This window comes from Abramis brama, assembly GCF_963993115.1.
Source record: "Abramis brama genome assembly, chromosome: 20".
NCBI classification, from domain to species: Eukaryota; Metazoa; Chordata; class Actinopteri; order Cypriniformes; family Leuciscidae; genus Abramis; species Abramis brama.
Window position 1 is genome coordinate 3,761,227 of NC_139982.1, and position 12,595 is coordinate 3,773,821.

Below are 12,595 nucleotides of genomic sequence, written 5' to 3' on the forward strand. Positions count from 1 at the left end.
AGTATGAATGACCACGGGACTTCACTTCAACAGCAAAATGGACATGATAACACCACTCCGCCACAACAACCTCTGCTCACGGACACAATATCAGCTGAGCCCTGTCCACACAGCTCACCACAGACAGACATATCAGAACTGCTCCAAGATTCACCACCCAAGGACGACTTCCTGGAAAACAGCCAGAGAATCCAGGACAGCATATCACAACCTCCGATAACACCAGAGCAACAGCCCCTTTCACCAGACACTTTCTCCCTCTCCCCAGCAACTCCACTCCTGTGCTTCTCACAGAAAATGGAAGAACTGGTGTATGCTGGAACCAGACTATCCCACTCTTTTGCTGCAAGCCCCCAAATACCAACCAAAAAAAGACAGGCACCATTACCACCAAAGCCTGCGGGCCCAGCTCGCCCTCCCCCTCCTGTGAGAGCTCTTCGGCCTCTGCCACAACGCCAGGGCCCACACCCTCCTCCATCTGCTCGAGGTGAACCAAAAACAACTGATACCAGCTCTCAGTGATATGTGTTGGGTCCCCGTTTTGATAACAGTAACTTTCTCAAATGTTTACAGAACAAACGGGAACCCAGTGTGCCTGTATCTTCCTCTATTGCTGTTCTATTACAAGATAGAAAGTCTAAGGCCTTCAATAGCCGTACAGCAAACCTAACTAATCTGGTGCCTCTTACACGTCAAACTAATATTGCTGTGGGGAAAAGTAAGTCTGTTAAGTTAGCACTCCTTAACATTCGCTCACTTAAAAATAAATCACTTCTAGTCAACGACTTAATAACCACAAACAATCTGGATTTTATGCTTCTAAATGAAACCTGGCTAGAAGACAGCTGCAGTGCAACAATCCTCAATGAAGCAGCCCCCCCGAACTTTACTTTTATGAGTGTCTGCAGAGCTGTTAAGAGAGGTGGGGGTCTAGCTGCTCTTTTTAAAGATATCTATCAATGTAAGCAAAAATCATTTGGGAATTACTTGTCTTTCGAATATCTGGGCATTGTGTTAAAAGGTGCTCCACGCATTTTACTTATCATTATTTACAGGCCTCCAAAATACTCTCCAGCCTTTGCTGAGGACTTTACAGAACTGTTATCAACAATTACATCAGAGTTTGACTGTTTTGCCATTGCTGGAGATTTAAACATCCACATAGATAATGCAGAAACCAATATGGCAAAAGAAATCAATACTGTTTTAAAAACTTTTGATCTGACTCAGCATGTTCATGGACCCACACACAATCGTGGACACACTCTAGATTTACTTATCAGTAAGGGTCTAAACATTTCATCGATTGTTATTAAGGATGTAGCACTGTCTGATCATTTCTGTATTTTCTTTGATATATTGATCTCTCCTGCCACTGAAGCTAGATCTGTGTCTGTCAAGAAGAGATGCTTAAATGAGAACACTAGTGTACTATTTATGAAGGCTATATCCTTAACACCAAGCATATCTGCAGACTCTGTTGATTTTCTCCTTGATTCCTTTAACTCAAAAGTTAAAAGTGTAATTGATGATATTGCTCCTGTTAAAGTCAGGAAGAAGAGTGGCAGACAAAAAGCACCTTGGAGAAACTCAACAGCAGTGCAAAATATGAAAAGACAATGCAGAAAAGTAGAGCGCATATGGCGGAAGACAAAACTTGTAGTCCATTATAACATCTACAAAGACTGCATCCATGCTTTTAATATGGAACTAGGCAAAGCTAGACAGACTTTCTTCTCAAATATTATAAACAGTAATTTAAACAACACACGCACTCTTTTTGCTACTGTAGAGAGACTGACAAACCCCCCAAGCCAGATTCCCAGTGAAATGCTCTCAGACAACAAGTGCAGTGAGTTTGCCTCTTTCTTCTCTGAGAAAATCAATAATACCAGAAAGGCGATCAGCACATCTTTGAGTTACCCTGGGGTTAGACAGACCATCAAACCACCTGAGAAAGTAGTTACTATGTCTGACTTCAAAGAAATTGATGGCAAAATTTTGGAAGAAACCGTACAGCACCTTAAAACATCAACCTGTGCTCTTGACACACTTCCCACATCATTTTTCAAAAGTGTGTTAAATAGTTTAGAAGCAGATCTTCTAGAAGTGGTAAATGCCTCACTTCTCTCTGGGAGTTTTCCAAACTCCCTGAAAACTGCAGTTGTCAAGCCCCTCCTGAAAAAGAACAATATGGATAAGACCATATTAAGCAACTATAGGCCGATCTCAAATCTTCCTTTCATAGGCAAGATCATTGAAAAAGTTGTCTTCAATCAGCTGAACAAATTCTTATGCTCGAATGGATACTTTGACAATTTTCAATCTGGTTTCCGACCGCACCACAGCACAGAGACAGCGCTCATAAAGATAATAAACGATATTCGCTTAAATACTGATTCAGGCAAATTATCAGTGCTGGTACTACTCGACCTCAGTGCTGCATTTGACACTGTCGATCATAACATACTTCTTGACAGGCTGGAAAACTGGGTGGGGCTTTCTGGGAAAGTCCTAAAATGGTTCAGGTCATACTTAGATGGGAGAGGTTATTATGTGAGTATAGGAGATCATAAGTCTGAGTGGACATCCATGACATGCGGAGTCCCTCAAGGCTCAATTCTTGCGCCACTCCTGTTCAACCTGTATATGCTCCCAATGAGCCAAATAATGAGAAAGAACCAAATTGCTTACCACAGCTATGCAGACGACACACAGCTCTACTTAGCCCTATCGCCTAACGATTACAGCCCCATTGACTCCCTGTGCCAATGCATCGATGAAGTCAACAGTTGGATGTGTCAAAACTTTCTTCAGTTAAACAAAGACAAAACTGAAGTCATTGCATTTGGAAACAAAGATGAAGTTCTCAAGGTGAACGCATACCTTCACTCTAGGGGTCAAACAACTAAACATCAAGTCAGGAATCTTGGTGTGACACTAGAGTCAGACCTTAGTTTCAGTAGTCATGTCAAAGCAATAACTAAATCAGCATACTATCATCTAAAAAATATTGCAAGAATTAGATGCTTTGTTTCCAGACAAGACTTAGAGAAACTTGTTCATGCTTTCATCACCAGCAGGGTGGATTATTGTAATGGACTCCTCACTGGCCTTCCCAAAAAGACCATAAGACAGTTGCAGCTCATACAGAACGCTGCCGCCAGGATTCTGAGCAGAACCAGAAAATATGAACATATCACACCAGTCCTCAGGTCTTTACACTGGCTCCCAGTTAAATTTAGGATTGATTTTAAAGTATTATTACTGGTATATAAATCATTTAATGGCCTAGGACCTCAATACATTGCAGATATGCTCACTGAATATAAACCCAACAGATCACTCAGATCACTAGGATCATATCAGCTAGAAATACCAAGGGTTCACTCTAAGCATGGCGAGTCCGCTTTTAGCTATTATGCCAGCCGCAGCTGGAACCAGCTTCCAGAAGAGATCAGATGTGCTCCTACAGTAGTGACTTTCAAATCCAGACTCAAAACACATCTGTTTAGCTATGCATTTAATGAATGAGCACTGTGCCAATGTTCGTCCGACTGTTTGTACTGTACTGTATTTTATTTTTTATTTTTCTAAACTGTTTTAATTATTCTTATTTCTTTTTATTATTTTAATTTCTTCTATGTAAAGCACTTTGAATTGCCACTGTGTATGAAAAGTGCTATATAAATAAACTTGCCTTGCCTTGCCTTGCCTATATTTTTATATTTAAAATACCATCACCTGCTTTTGCAGAAGTGAAAGTGTTCCAGTCCAGATCATGTAACCAATCAGAGAGTGAGACTGAAACCCCATTTGCATTGTCAGGGTGGAGTGATTGTGATCCTCTCAGAATAGAGCAGCTCTGTCTCCAGAGACCATGTTCAAACCCCAAGAGCTTTATTTGACATTTACTGCTACATCAACCTTCTGAAAAGCACCTGCATCTTCATCTGTTAGTTGAATGATGTTGTCAGACACAAAGTGAACTTGTTGAGAAGCTTTATTGAATGTTGCAGCAAACACAGCAGATTGAAAGATCACATACACACACACACTCACACACTCTTTCAGTATTGAGTTGTAAATCACTCCAGCTGCAGCACTAGACTCATGTGAATCCTGCCTGACACAGGACACTCAGATACGGCTCATCTTCAGGAGAGAAACATCAGCACTCAGAGCTCTTGTGGAACGAGACCTCATGAGGAGCTCCATCATGTGTTACTCTGCAGACGTACAGCTCTCCCTCTTCCCAGCGTGCTTTGCTGAGGGTCAGGACGCTACTGCGGCTGTAGCGGCCGCCCTGCTGGCTCTCTGCGCTGGTCAGAACCCCCTCGGTGACCTCTGACCCGTCCAGTGTCCAGCTCACCAGCGCCCCCTGTGGAGCGTAAGAGCTGAGCAGGCAGAGCAGTGCGGCTGAGTCTCCAGAGATCTGCAGAGAAGAGGGCGGCAGCAGAGACACTGAGGGCTTCACTGTGGGACCAGCTGCAGGAGACAAACACAACACATTCACACACACACACACACACACACACACACACACACACACACACACACACACACACATTTTTAATGCATTAATTATGCACTGCTATATACATTAAAATGCATGTATGATCTAATCAATAAGTGTAACAGCAGTTATAACACATATTATCTATTATCAGGCCGATCTGACTGCTTTAATTCCAGCAATTATTCACTCTGAACATAAATATCTTAAATTTTGAGATATTCACCTGAACTGAAAATGTAACTCAATTTCAAACAGAGTTAAAACACAATTGAATCATACAGAATGAACAAAACACTGAATTATAAGCACAACATGAGCAAAAGAGATTCAGTATCATTGACTGAACTACAGAAAGCAGCAACATTTACATTCTGATGTCAAATCTCTTTTTCCATGTATGATTTCTACAATAAAAGATGAACTAAATATGAACTCAGTGTAGAAATAAATGAAGGAAAAATAAACCTGTAATAAACTGATTAAACTCATAGTGAGACACAGTGTGGAAATATGTTTAGAATTGTATTATTTTTTTGTTGTTGAAAGGAATAATGCTATTCTTATAATAATATCATTGTTTTAGATTAAATACAAAAATATCAGTAACACTTTATTTAAAGCCTTTATACATATTGCATAATACAAGTATTTTTAATGCATTAATTATATATTGTTTTACACATTATAATGCATGTATGATCTCATAAATAATTGTAACCACAGTTTTAACACATTATAATATTATCTATTCATTGTTACACCTCCAAAAAATTATAATACACTAAAACTCATGACAAACAACCAATTCTAGATGTAACAAGGAATTTGCAAATATTATAAAACATTTTAACTTTGGTTACAGTTATTTATGAAAACATATATGACATTATAACATACGCTATTGATACCTTTATAATGCATTATACATAAAGGCTTTAAGTAAAGTGTCACCACAATATCTAATAATCATTATTATTAATAAATGTTGTTCTTGTTTCCACTGTAAAACACTTTCTGAAATCTAAATTGTATTTTTTTATTAGGTGATTAAATAGACAGACTTACCGATCACCAGTTTAGTTCCTCCACCGAATGTCCACCACAGTGATACAATCTAATGAAACGCTCGTACAAAAACCTCTATTCCACTCGAGTGAACACACACTCCAGCAGAGAGAGAGAAACAACACTTCAACACACTGATATTAGAAGATCCTCAGCTCTTCTCAACACTCCCTCATTCAGATTTGACTAAATGCTTTCTGATATAACACTGTTTAAAGAAATATATTTGATGAGCTGTGACCTCTGAGGTGACCTTTGACCTCTTTGATCATGGATGATGTTGTGGAGTTTCTCATAATGATGCTTCTGTTCTTCATATGCAGATCAATCATCATGATTCACAGAAAAACCTGCAGCTTCAAATAAATGAATCAATAATTCTGAACATTTCAGATGCACATTGTTTAATATATAATGACCTGATTATGAGTCCTGATGAACTTCATGCATGTGGAAAATGTGGGAAAAATAGACATCATGATAATATTTCCCAGAGAGCAACATGTCAACATTGATTCAACTTTATTCCTCTAAATATAGTAAAACTGATTTATTTAGTTCTTGATTTCTCATTGTTAACATGCTTGTAAAGGTGTAGCACAGAACTGAACTCAGAGAAACTGCTGCGTATGACATATGTTTAAAATGATCTACATTCATGATTCTCCAGACAAAACCTAGTGTCTTATCAGCCTGACAAACATAACAAAAATACTTCATAACTAATAAATATGTACAATTAATCACTAAATGGTTCAATAACATTATTCTGAAAGTAAAATCTTCTATGTAGAGTTTATGAGTTTGTTATCAGCACAAGCTGTTGTAAATCCTGCCCACTTCTTTGCATTGTCAGCACATGCTTCAGTGCTCTGAGAGTGTTTATAGTGCTGTGAGTTTAACACTTCATGACTGAGAGCAGAACACAATCTTCATCATCACACAAGACTAAACTACAGCAATGAACACAATCAACATCTTCATCTGGACCATTGCACTGCTTATTCAAGGTAAGATGTAAAAACTGACTCTGGTTTTGGTGTTTTTGTAAAACTGTATGATGATAATAGTTTTAAACACTAATAGTTTTTCTTTTCTCTTTTTCAGAATCCAGAGGAGTGACTCTGACTCAACCTGAAGCTAAAACTGTCCAACAGAGTCAAACAGCAACAATAGAGTGTAATATAGATGTAGGAATATACAGCAACGAGTTACACTGGTATCAGCAGAAGCCTGGAGAAGCTCCTAAACTCCTGATTTATTACATAAGCAGCCGTTATACAGGAACTCCATCTAGATTCAGTGGCAGTGGAACAGCAAGTACTGGACGAGATTTTACTCTGACCATCAGTGGAGTCCAGACTGAAGATACAGGAGATTATTACTGTAAGAGTAGACACTGGATCAACAGTCAGTATGTGTTCACACAGTGATAAAGAGTCGTACAAAAACCTCTGTCAGTCAGACGTCACAGTGACTGCACTGATACAGCTGAGAGAAACTGCAGCTGCTGATGGAGGATCACAAACTACACAATATCAATGTTTAGCAAAGTTTCTAAAGACTTTAAAAATATACATTTATCAGTGGTAATATGAAATAAGAGTTAGTGCTGATATTGATTATGGCACTGGGATGTTTTATTGTCAGTGTTTCAGATCACAGTATGAGAGCGATGCGGAGTGAAGCAGAAACACCAGCTGTTTTTAATGTGTTTTCTCACTCCAGGATTGATCTCAGTGGTTTCTTTCAAACTAATAGAAAATAACCAAAATAATCCAAGGTTTTTATTTAACACCGTGGCTAGACTAACAAATAAACAGACGTCACCCGAACAAAATATCCCGTTACAGTTCAGTAGTAATGATTTCATGCACTGAGAAAATAGAAAGCATCAGAACCACAATTGTAAACGTTCAATCTTCAATTGCGCCTTATAATTCAGCCTCAATTATCACCCCGCAAGAACAATTACAGTGCTTTACAACTATAGAACAAAAAGAGTTAAATAAACTTATCACTTCATCTAAAACAACAACATGTTTATTAGATCCTATACCAACTAAACTACTGAAAGAAGTGTTACCTGTAGTGGAAGAGCCTCTCCTCAATATTATTAACTCGTCTTTATCTTTAGGTCATGTTCCAAGAACATTTAAACTGGCAGTTATAAAACCTCTCATTAAGAAACCACAATTACATCATAATAACCTGGCAAATTATAGACCCATTTCAAATCTTCCATTTATGTCTAAAATATTAGAAAAAGTGGTGTCTGCTCAATTGTGTTCTTTCTTGCAAGAAAATGATATCTATGAAAAGTTTCAGTCTGGATTCAGGCCGCACCATAGCACTGAAACTGCGCTCGTTAAAATCACAAATGATTTACTCTTAGCTTCTGACCAAGGCTGTATCTCAATACTAGTTTTACTTGATCTTAGTGCTGCGTTCGATACTATAGATCACACAATACTCTTAGATCGACTACAAAATTATACTGGTGTTCAAGGACAAGCATTAAGCTGGTTTAGATCATACTTATCTGACCGCTACCATTTTGTCTATTTAAATGGAGAAAAATCGATCATAACTCCAGTAAACTATGGAGTGCCGCAGGGATCTGTGTTAGGCCCTCTGTTATTCTCAATATATATGATGCCACTTGGAAATATTATAAGGAAACATGGAATTAGTTTCCATTGTTATGCTGATGACACTCAAATATATATTTCATCACGGCCGGATGAAAACGCTAAATTATCCAAATTGACAGAGTGTGTTAAAGATATAAAAGATTGGATGACGCGTAATTTTCTTTTATTAAATCCAGACAAGACAGAGGTACTAATCATCGGCTCAAAAAACCGCCCACAAAACCTCTCGCAATACAACTTTAACATCGTAGGATGTCCTGTTACTTTATCCTCTACAGTAAAAGACCTGGGTGTTATACTCGACTGCAACCTGTCTTTCAAAAATCATATTTCATATGTTACAAAAACTGCCTTTTTCCACCTTAGAAACATTGCTAAGCTACGTAATATGCTATCAGTTTCTGATGCAGAAAAGTTAGTTCATGCGTTCATGACCTCGAGACTAGATTACTGTAATGCTTTATTAGCCGGTTGTCCTGCATCCTCAATAAACAAGCTACAGTTAGTCCAAAATGCCGCCGCTAGAGTTCTTACTAGATCAAGAAAATATGATCATATAACACTGATTTTATCATCACTGCATTGGTTACCTATAAAGTTCCGTATTAATTACAAGGTATTGCTACTTACTTATAAAGCCCTAAACGGCTTAGCTCCAGTCTATTTAACCGATCTTCTATCGCCCTATAATCCATCGCGCTCTTTAAGATCACTAAATTCAAGGCTTTTGGTCATACCTAGGATATCCAGATCCACCAAAGGAGGGAGAGCATTTTCACATTTAGCTCCAAAACTCTGGAATAGTCTTCCTGATAGTGTTCGTTGCTCAGACTCGCTCTCCCAGTTTAAAACTAGATTAAAGTCGCATCTCTTCAGCCAGGCATTCATATAATATTTTTAATCTTACAGTTCAAATTACAATCCGGCCTCTAGTTAATAAACGCCAGAGGAGAACTGGCCCCCGACTGAGCCTGGGTTCTCCCAAGGTTTTTTTTTTCTCCATTGGGTCACCTGATGGAGTTTTAGGACACCATTAGGTCACTTGATGGAGTTTTTCGGTTCCTTGCCACTGTTGCCTTTGGCTTGCTCAGTTGGGGATATTCTGGGGATATTTAATTTGATTTTATCAATCAATAAATTCCACTAGAAACAAACCTTGTTGTATTATTTTAATTTAATACTGTGAAGCTACTTTGATACAATCTGTATTGTGAAAAGCGCTATACAAATATACTTGACTTGACTTGACTTGACTTGATTATGAGTCCTGATGAACTTCATACATGTGGAAAATGTGGGAATAAATAGACATCATGAAAATATTTCCCAGAGAGCAACATAATGGACTTTTTTATTATGACTCTGATTTATTTAGTTCTTGATTTCTCATTGTTAACATGCTTTTAAAGGTGTAGCACAGAACTGAACTCAGAGAAACTGCTGCGTATGACATATGTTTAAAATGATCTACATTCATGATTTTCCAGACAAAACCTAGTGTCTTATCAGCCTGACAAACATAAACACAAATATTTCACAATTAATAAATATGTACAATTAATCACTAAATGGTTCAATAACATTATTCTGAAAGTAAAATCTTCTATGTAGAGTTTATGAGTTTGTTATCAGCACAAGCTGTTGTAAATCCTGCCCACTTCTTTGCATTGTCAGCACATGCTTCAGTGCTCTGAGAGTGTTTATAGTGCTGTGAGTTTAACACTTCATGACTGAGAGCAGAACACACTCTTCATCATCACACAAGACTAAACTACAGCAATGAACACAATCAACATCTTCATCTGGACCATTGCACTGCTTATTCAAGGTTGTTACTTTTTAATATAAATATATTATGTTGTTTTGATCATTTTAATATACAAACATTGATTTCTTAAAAGGTGATTAATAAACTAATTGACTTTCTTTTCATATTTTCTTTTATTTTCTCTTCTTCAGAATCCAGAGGAGTGACTCTGACTCAACCTGAAGTTAAAACTGTCCAACAGAGTCAAACAGCAACAATAGAGTGTAATATAGATGTAGGAATATACGGCGGCTACTTAGCCTGGTATCAGCAGAAACCTGGAGAAGCTCCTAAACTCCTGATTTACTTGATAAACAACCGTTATACTGGAACTCCATCTAGATTCAGTGGCAGTGGAACAGTAAATACTGGACGAGATTTTACTCTGACCATCAGTGGAGTCCAGACTGAAGATACAGGAGATTATTACTGTCAGAGTTATCACAGCAGTGGTGATGTGTTCACACAGTGATAAAGAGTCGTACAAAAACCTCTGTCAGTCAGACGTCACAGTGACTGCACTGATACAGCTGAGAGAAACTGCAGCTGCTGATGGAGGATCACAAAGTCAAGTCACCTTTATTTATACAATAAAGATAGTTTCAAAGCAGCTTTACAGTGATAACAGGAAAATAATGCAACAAAGTTTATTTCTGCTGTACAGCAGATCTAGAAGAAAATATCGTCCAAGTCCAGCTTGGTGGTTAAAATAGCCCCACATCACCATAGGCCACTAACCTTGGGAGAAACCAGACTCAGTCGCTCAGTTCTGGCTAACGAACCAACAGTGTATGATTATGATTATGATTCAGGCAGCATTACAGGTCAGAGGTCAGATTGGATCAGAATATTCTGAATATTATCCAGTTCCATCGGGTTGAAGATCGGAGTCGCGCTGGTATGAAGACGGGGACAAACAACACAATGACAATGTTTAGCAAAGTTTCTAAAGACTTTAAAAATAAATATACATTTATATGTAGCAGTAGCGGCTTGTCAATAGAGGGCGCTGGGGCCGCCCCATCAAAATTCCAGAAATATACATGTATATGATATAAATGATATAAAAATGAAATAAAAATAAAAAATAAAATAGTTTACTCATACAATGTAAGAAGTAAGGGCCTCAGCATTTAATAAACACTGGCTTTAATCGGTTAATTATTTTCTTTATTATGTTTTTCAATAAGTTTCATGCGGTTTCATGTGAGAGGGACGCCGGACAAATGGATGTCTATCTGAGTCCTTAAATTTTCGGGCAGCATGTGACCTGAAGCTGGTCTCTAATTGGTTTCTTAAAGATTCTCCTCCGGATGCAGGTCGCTGCGTCCCTGGCGAATCAGAATTGGATACATGTTATTTTATCCAATCTGATTGGTTCTCGTCACCTGCCATTCAACTCAATGCTCTGTGCCACTACTGCGAGTGCGCGGGCGACACCGTCACTCCGACTCCGTCAAACCCTTGCTAGGCTGATCATTTTCGTAGAGAGAATGGCAGAAGTTAAACCAAATTCTGTCATTGATTTAAAAAAAAAAAAAAAACCTTTCACAAGGCGTTCGCTGGAAGAAAAAAAAAGGATAAAGGATCTCGGACAGGACCAACCCGATTTCCAGATCCAGCAGCAGGCCAGTGACAGAGGACGAAGCTACACCCGGAGCTTCACCCGCGCTTGTTATGAGAAACGGAGGTGGCTGGCTTTATTTGCTCATTTGTTATGCTGTTCAATTCATTGCATTTTGATGTTCATGTCATGTATTTGTACTCAATATATAATCTAACTGTACATATCTGTTCTGTTACAGCTAGTAACTGAAGTGTAGATCACATTTGTACAGTTATATGAAAAAAAGATGATTGAAATACATGATAACTCAAAAATTTCAACTTTTATCTTTTTCAGGTTTAATTCTAATCATAATGTAACATTATTTGAAAAAACAAAATTTCAGTACAAAAAAAAAAAACATTTTCATTGTTAGAATTGTGAGATAGGACATATTTAGATATGAATCCAACTGGAAAATCTTGTGAAAAGATATCTTTCAGTTAGTCAAATAGCATATAGTGGAGCTTTATAGCCATCTAGTAGCTAAAATGATCATTTTTTACTTTTAAAACGACATTTTACAAAATATGGGCAAAAAGTTTACACTAAACCATGTAAAATTATCCATGTTATCCCCATGAATGAACGTTAGAAATATGGGTCTTTTTTAAAGTGAATTTTACATAAAATGCTGTTTTTTACACACACACACACACACACACACACACACACACACACACACACACACACACACACACACACACACACACACACACACACACACACACACACAAAACCCCCCCAAAAATAATCATCACCAGCCACCACTGATATGTAATAATGTATTTGATATGAAATAAGAGTTAGAGCTGATATTGATTATGGCACCGGGATGTTTTATTGTCAGTGTTTCAGATCACAGTATGAGAGCGATGCGGAGTGAAGCAGAAACACCAGCTGTTTTTAATGTGTTTTCTCTCACTCCAGGATTGATCTCAGTG

General features: G+C 37.9%; 1 gene segment (V, D, J or C); it reads left to right on the forward strand.

Annotated features, from left to right (window-relative positions):
* Positions 1–6,504: 6,504 nt before the first annotated feature.
* Positions 6,505–9,477, forward strand: LOC311071441 (Ig kappa chain V region K29-213-like). The segment is given in 2 exons: positions 6,505–6,594; positions 6,692–9,477.
* Positions 9,478–12,595: the final 3,118 nt, after the last annotated feature.